Here is a 7,489-nt window from a genome sequence, read left to right on the forward strand (position 1 = left end):
AATATTTGTATAATTAATATTACTATGTAATATAGTTTGTTAAATGTACCTCATTGCTATAGAAATGGGTGCAATATAAATGCTCAGATACTTAGTAGATTTACCTATTGAACAATGCAGTGATATTGTAGACTTAACCACATTTAACAGAAATTTCAATATTTCTGATGAAATGGTTATGCAAATCTCTATTTGCCAAAAGAATTCGTATGGAAAGTGATTAGGCTGTGCTTACGTTTGGGGAATAAAAAGGACATGGAGTTTTCTGAAAAATCATTTCCAATTGAATAAAGTTGACATTTTGGATAGGAGCTTTTTCATGGAACGTAATTACAACCACCATCCTCATTATAATGCACTAGCACACTATAGTTATTTCATACAAAGAAAAGACGTTTTTAGAACTTTTACCAATTATATTTTCTTTTTGAAAAGAATAAGAGAACTTGTCTATTTTTTTTCCTAAAGAACAGGATTGCCTTTATTGAAGAGCAAAATTGGTTAAGGAATTTTTATACCCGAACATGAGCAAGGAAGTATGTTAAAAATTCATTTCTGCACTCTCATACACATAAAAAGTTATTTACTTATTTATTTATTTACTTGTTTATTTATTTATAGCATGGAGCCCAGCACGGGGCTTAAACTCACAACCCTGAGATCAAGACATGAGCTGAGATCAAGAAGCAAATGCTTAACTGACTGAGCCACCCAGACACCCCCAGGTAAAATGTTAAAATCGACAACACACTACTGTATGTTACTTATGAATTCAGTGGTATGTAATAAAAGTAGGCAAAATATGGATTGGTGACACTCCAAAGTCAAGAGAGTGGTTGTTCCAGGAGAGGGTGAGAAATGAGCGTTGAAGGGGAAAAACAGGGAACTCTAGCTTTGTCTGTGACAATAATTTGTTTTTAAACAAATTAAATTGACAAAATTGAAATTTCATTATTGATGTTTTATTATTAAAATGAAAAGAAGAAATAAAATGGAAGGAAATATAAAATGTCGGTACTTTTTCATTTGGGAGGTTGGCTTATGAGACTTTGTTAAATTATCTATTGTACTTTCAAAAATGTTTCATTAAAAAGCTATAAACAAAACAAGAAAATAGATTTGCTCTATCTACAAAAAATGTAGAAATGCACCCTTACTATTATCAGTTATTAGAACAAGTCATACGTATAATACTTTGAGTATTTCTAAACAGTGGTCAGGGTTTTTCCTTTTAAGTTTATATATTTATTTTGGGAGCATACACAATTGGGGGCGGGGCAGAGAGAGAGGGAGACAAAGAATCAAAAGCAGGCTACACCCTGTCAGTGCAGAGCCCGCTGTGGGGCTCGTTGCCACGAATGGTGAGATCATGACCTGAGCCAAAACCAAGAGTTGGATGCTTAACCAACTGAGCAACCCAGGTTCCCCTAAACAATGTTCAGTTTTTATTTTGATCAGTTGGAAGTTTCAAGGGAATAAACAAAGGAAACCCAAGGGAAATAAAAACAACAAGTAAAAAATATTAAACAAAAATATATACTTTATTTCTTTATTTAAAAAAAATTTTTACATTTATTTATTTTCGAGAGACAGAGAGAGTGACAGAGCACAAATGGGGGAGGGGCAGAGAGAGAAGGAGACACAGAATCCAAAGCAGGCTCTAGGCTCCAAGTGGTCAGCACAGAGCTTGATGCGGGGCTCGAACTCACAAACTGTGAGATCATGACCTAAATCGAAGTCAGATGCTCAACTGACTGAGCACCCACAGGTGCCCTGTATACTTTATTTTTTTTTAATGAAACCGTCTATAGTTCAATGTATCATTATTTAATATACCACTAAGGGGACAAGGGGGAGATGAATATGGCTGTTAGATATCATCAATCTAAAGATGAATCCAGATTCCAAAGTTGTTCAAATGTAAAGCAAAACAAAACAAAAACAAAGTACATCTTAGAACTGGTAAAATGTAATAAGCTGGTGTTCTAGATCTTCTATCTCAAATTACCCAACAAAGAATGCATGGCATTTTTACTGAAAAAAATTATTAAAGCTAGTTAAAACTCTTTAATGAAAGAAGACCTAAATAAATGGGGAGATACACTATTTTTGTGATTGGGATGACTTAATATTATAATGATTCCACTTCCACTCATATTTAATCTATAAATTTAATGCAATTCCAATCAGAATTTCAGAGAAGCTGAAATTTTAAGGAACTTAAAAAATTTATCGTGAAATTTGTATGGAAAAATAAATTTAGTAAGGCAATTATGGAAAAGAAGGGATAGGAAGGCTGTATCAATAAGAAAATATATTCATACATAAATATCAGGAAATTCTAATATTGGGGCTTACACAGACAGAATGATTTGACTCATATGAGAAGCCCAGAGACAGTCTGGGGTTATTACTGGCAGCTAAACAAAGCTGTAAGGGACCAGGCTCTTTGAGGTTTTTTGTCCTAACATTCTTAATATGTAGACTTTTGTCCCCATGCTTGTCACCTCAGACCTTTGTTCCTCTAGGCCTCATATCTACATTCTAGGCAAGAAAAGGGGGAAACTAGATGAATGGCTCTCTCGTGTATTCCTTTTTACTTGGGAAAAGATACTGTCCTTAGGGAATTTTGCTTCCATCTCATACCTGTACCACATGGCCAATCCTTGCTGCAAGAGAAGCTGAGAAAACAAATATTTTTGGCTAGGAATGCTGCTATTCCGAACAAAATTGGAGTTCTGTTTGTAAAAAGGAAATGGAGAATGGATATTGGATAGGTAATTAGGAAGGTCTACTTTAAGGGGTGACTTGCTCTTCTGGTAATAAACAAACAACTAAACAAACCATTGGTGTACTTCTGGCACAAGTCAAACTAGCTGACCATGAGATAGAACAGGATAAGAAAGGATAGTATGAGATGGAATGGGATGTGGTGGAAAGATAGGATGGAACACAATACAATACAACACAATATAATACTCAAAATAGACCCTTGTATATATGGGAACTTATTATTTGATAGAGGCGGTTCCACAAATCAGCAGGAAAAGGATGGATTGTATAATAGATGGTATTTGGAAAACTGACCCACCATACAGAGAAAAATAAAGTTGGAACTTATGTCACCCCATATATAAAGATGACTTCCAAATAGATGAAAGACTTATGTGTAGAAGGTAAAGCTGCAAAGTGAATAGCAGAATATGTGGAAGTGGGGAAGGACTCCTTAAGATCCCATGAGACTGTAAAAAATGGATATGGCTGCATGAATATTAAGGAGTTTTATTCAATGAAGGACAAAATACATAAGAAATATATATTTGTCGATCATTTGGGAGAATATATTTGCAATGTTAAAAAGTGACAAGAGATTAATATTTAATAGTGCTGTCCCTTAGAACTTTCTGTAATCAAGGAAATGTTCAATGTCTGTGCTCTCCAGTAAGGTTGCCACTACCCACACTGGACACTTGAAATGGGGATAACATAACCAAGAGCTGAGTATCTAATTTTTAAGTTAAAATTTTTTTTAATGTTTATTTTTTGAGAGAGACACAGAGACTAAGAAGGGGAGGGGCAGAGAAGGAAGGAGACACAGAATCCGAAGTAGGTTCCAGGCTCTGAGCTGTCAGACAGAGGTGATATGGGGCTCAAACTCATGAAGTGTGAGATCATGACCTGAGCTGAAGTCAGACACTTACCCAACTGAACCACCAAGGCACCCCTTAATTTTAAATTTTTAATTAATTTAAATTTAAATAGCCACATGTGGCTAGTGGCTACCTTATTGGACAGTGCTAGACCTAGAATACTCAAAGAACTCTAGCAAATCAACAAGAGAAATACAAGAATGTCCAGTAGAAAAATATAAATAAGTTGATAGAATGGGAAGCCCAAACAGATAGCAATTACATGAAAAGATCCACAATCACAAGTAATTGGAAAAATGCAAATTAACATCATAACATAGTATTACTAAAAAGGTAGAAAGTCATAGAATACCAAGTGTTGGTGAGGATGTGGGGAAAAGCAACCCTCATTTACTGCTGAAGGTTGGGGGTAGACTGATGGCCATTTTGGAAAACTGGTGAAATTAAGGATGCATATATCAAATAACCAATCAATTCATCTCATTTTCTGTAGAACAGCTTACACCATCATCAAGAAGGTGCATGATTAGGGGGCACCAAGGTGACTCAGTCATTTAAGCGTTCAACTCTTGATTCCAGCTCAAGTCATGATCCCAGGGTCATGGGATTGAGCCCTGAATCAGGCTCCATTCTCACCATGGAGCCTGCTTAAGATTCTCTCTCTCTTTCTTCCTCTCTCTCTTTCTCTCTTTCTCCCTCTGCTCCTTTCCCCTACTTGGTGTGCTTTCTCTCTCTCTCTCTCTCTCTCTCTCTCTCTCTCTCTCTCTCTCTCTCACTCTCGCTCACTCTCTCGCAAAGAAAAAAAGGAAAAAGAAAAAAAGATAAGAAGTTGCATGATCAGAGATATCCATCATGACATTTTTTATGATGGTAGAGATTTAGAGGCTATATAAGTTCATGATGGTGGAAATGGAGAATTAGAATGCAAGGGAGGCATATATGGAATACTCTACTATAGTCAGAAATTATGAACCAGAACTACATAAAGCAACAGAGACAGAACTTAAAAACCTAGTGTTTGGTGGAAAAGACAAGAAACAAACTGAAATATGTAGCATAATCTTATTAATGTATGTTTTCAACATCAACTGATACAGAAGCAGCTTTACATTTTTCAAGATGCTCAGATATCCAAGGACACATGCCATACACATTACTCTTGGTAGCTATGAAGAGGGAGGGTGGAATGATAGCAGGGAGCAGGAATGAAGGAGTAGAAAGAGAGAAGACTACTGCAAAAAAGGCTGACAATAGTATGCCATAAATGAAAGATTATGATTAACTTCGCTCTTTGCACCTGAGGTCCAAAGGAGAGGGGAGCAAAATATAACCAGGCACCTGAATTTCCTGGCTCATCTAATCATCAGTGGCTTTCTTCATACTGTGCATATTTTTATGAGCTAAATAGAAGCATACTTTGTGTTCTATTGCCCCTTTTATGTCAGTGCTTGCTTTAAACACAAGCATGCTTATAATTCATTATATTGGGCTCTACTGGTTTATGTGAATTCCACCAGCTGCTGTTGCTTTTGTACAACAGAATATTTTATGTTCCACTCCAGTATTTCCCTAAAGAATATAATGCTTTGTGAAACCTCTATTGCAGAATATGTAAATACTGAATTGAAACTATAAGAACTAAAGAGCAAAAGGGTCCAGAAGAACAGAGCGGGGGACGATTCACAGGCACTCGCGGTAGCTGCTCTGGGTGCAGGGTTAGATACTATTCTTTCAGACAAGGTTCTCAGCCGAGTGTATTAGTTAATCCTCTGAACCTGAAAAAATTTGCATAATCATGTGGCTGGGCCTGGGGTTTGATTCCTATGGCAACTTCAAAGCTTTTTCAGATTCCCCTTCCTTCCTTCCTTCCTTCCTTCCTTCCTTCCTTCCTTCCTTCCTTCCTCTCTTCTTTCTTTCTCTCTCTCTCTTTTGCAATTTTTCAGGAGTGAATTTGTGTTTTTTTTCTTTATGCAGAAGCTGATCTTGTAAATCTTGTCACAAATTGAAAAGTGTTCAGAGCTGCAAAAGAAAATAATAGGATACTGTTGTGTTTTATCACACATTCCATAAGGCATTATCATTGACCTCTTTGTAAATTGGTTTACCTTCTTTTTATTTTACTGATTTCTTAAATAAACTAGTGACCTCCCTCAAAAATAACATGGGATACTTCAATTTCAAAAGTATATCATTAAAATAATGGAAATTAATGTTTATGTGGATTTCCAAACTGTAGCCAGAAAAGCAGTTTCTTCATTGCAACTTTTATAAAGCTTCCCTTTTCTGCAAAATTAGTATGTTTCTTTAATACTGGCAATAGTGATATGTTGGCAGAAGTTTTAGGTATGCAAATTTATTTTCACAAACTCCCATTAATACCAATTCTTACCCTATCTCCAAAAAAACTCCAGTGGAATTTAGCACATATCTGACTTAGGCTATTAAGGATAGAGCCTCAGCAATTCATCGATTTAAAAATTAAAAACAAACAAACAGGGGCACCTGAGTGACTCAGTCGGTTAAGGTCATGATCATGGCTCAGGTCATGATCTTGCAGTTCATGAGTTTGAGCCCCATGTCAGGCTCTGTGCTGACAGCTCAGAGCCTGGAGCCTGTTTCGGATTCTGTGTATCCCTCTCTCTCTGCCCCTTCCCTATTCATGCTCTGTCTCTCTCTGTCTCTCAAAAATAAATTAAAAACATAAAAAAAAGCAACACTGATTTAAAAACAAACAAACAAATGTAGGTTCTTAACTGACAACATTAGTTTGCATCTTCCAAGCCAGGGAAAGAAAAAAAAATGGTTGCAGAGAATCCAATACATCACTGAGCTTTGAAATATTTCTAAAAAAAGTTTTTGCTGCTAAAGCCTTGCTAATGTTAATTTAAATATAAGTTACTATAGCTTTCATGTAAGGAGGATCTTTGTGGGTTTTATTTTTGGTTGTTTCGTGAGTTTTTTTGTATCTTTGTTTTGTTCATTCTTTTGTCATTGATTCATTCATTTCCTCAAACACATAGATTTGATATCATGAGATGAACATTTCAGAAACATCATTCTGCCTGCAGAGTGAGTATGGAGGACAATTAAATCTGTCGGGATCCCAACAAAATCTGAACTACAGTCATGCAGTAAGAATAGAGCAAGAGGATTTATGTAAAAGGTAAGTTCACAAGATAGCTGGTGGACAAACTGTTGGGAGATGCAGGGGTGGGGGTTGGGAAAGCAGTGGACAGTAGCCCCTAATTGAATTTTATTCATGGTGAGCAATTATATGAAGGGCTACTGCATATATCAGGTTCATTGATACTAGTTGCTGTTACAATTCAAAATCTCAGTGGCTAAGCACAACAAACATTTATTTCTCTCTCTCACAGTCCAAAGCTGACAGATTCTGCTCCACATAATCTTTCAGGGATCCAAGCTGACAGAAGCTCTACAATCTTCAATTCCTGGCTGCCTTGTATCCAGACAAGATATAACAGATTGCAAAGAAAGCATGTTTGTCCTCAACTGCCTCAGACCAAACAGAACACTTCGGGTCCACTCACGGTTCACTGCACAGAACTCAATCACACCCCCCCCCCCCCCCCGCCATGTAACTGCAGGGAAAGCTGGGAAATGAAGGTAGGCTATGTGCCAATGAGTAAAATGAAACAGCCTTGAGGAACACACTGGATTATCTCTGCTATAGTTGCCAACCAAAACTGACTTAATTTCCAGAAGCTGAGCTCCATGTTAGTAGATATAAAAGTCATACTAAAACATTTCTGTTCACCATTTTTCTAGGTTGAAGAGCATCCAAAGGTTGAGCAATCATTTGGAGATTCCATGTTTAC

General features: G+C 36.6%; 1 long non-coding RNA gene across 1 annotated transcript; it reads left to right on the forward strand.

Moving 5' to 3' along the window:
- The first annotated feature begins 684 nt into the window (after positions 1 to 684).
- LOC115286471 lies at positions 685 to 7,277 on the forward strand. The gene is made up of 3 exons (XR_003906080.1): positions 685 to 725; positions 6,671 to 6,813; positions 7,028 to 7,277. It is a non-coding gene; the product is annotated as an uncharacterized LOC115286471 (long non-coding RNA).
- The last annotated feature ends 212 nt before the right edge of the window (positions 7,278 to 7,489 follow it).

The sequence above is a fragment of the Suricata suricatta genome, chromosome 3, assembly GCF_006229205.1.
Source record: "Suricata suricatta isolate VVHF042 chromosome 3, meerkat_22Aug2017_6uvM2_HiC, whole genome shotgun sequence".
Classification (NCBI taxonomy): domain Eukaryota; kingdom Metazoa; phylum Chordata; class Mammalia; order Carnivora; family Herpestidae; genus Suricata; species Suricata suricatta.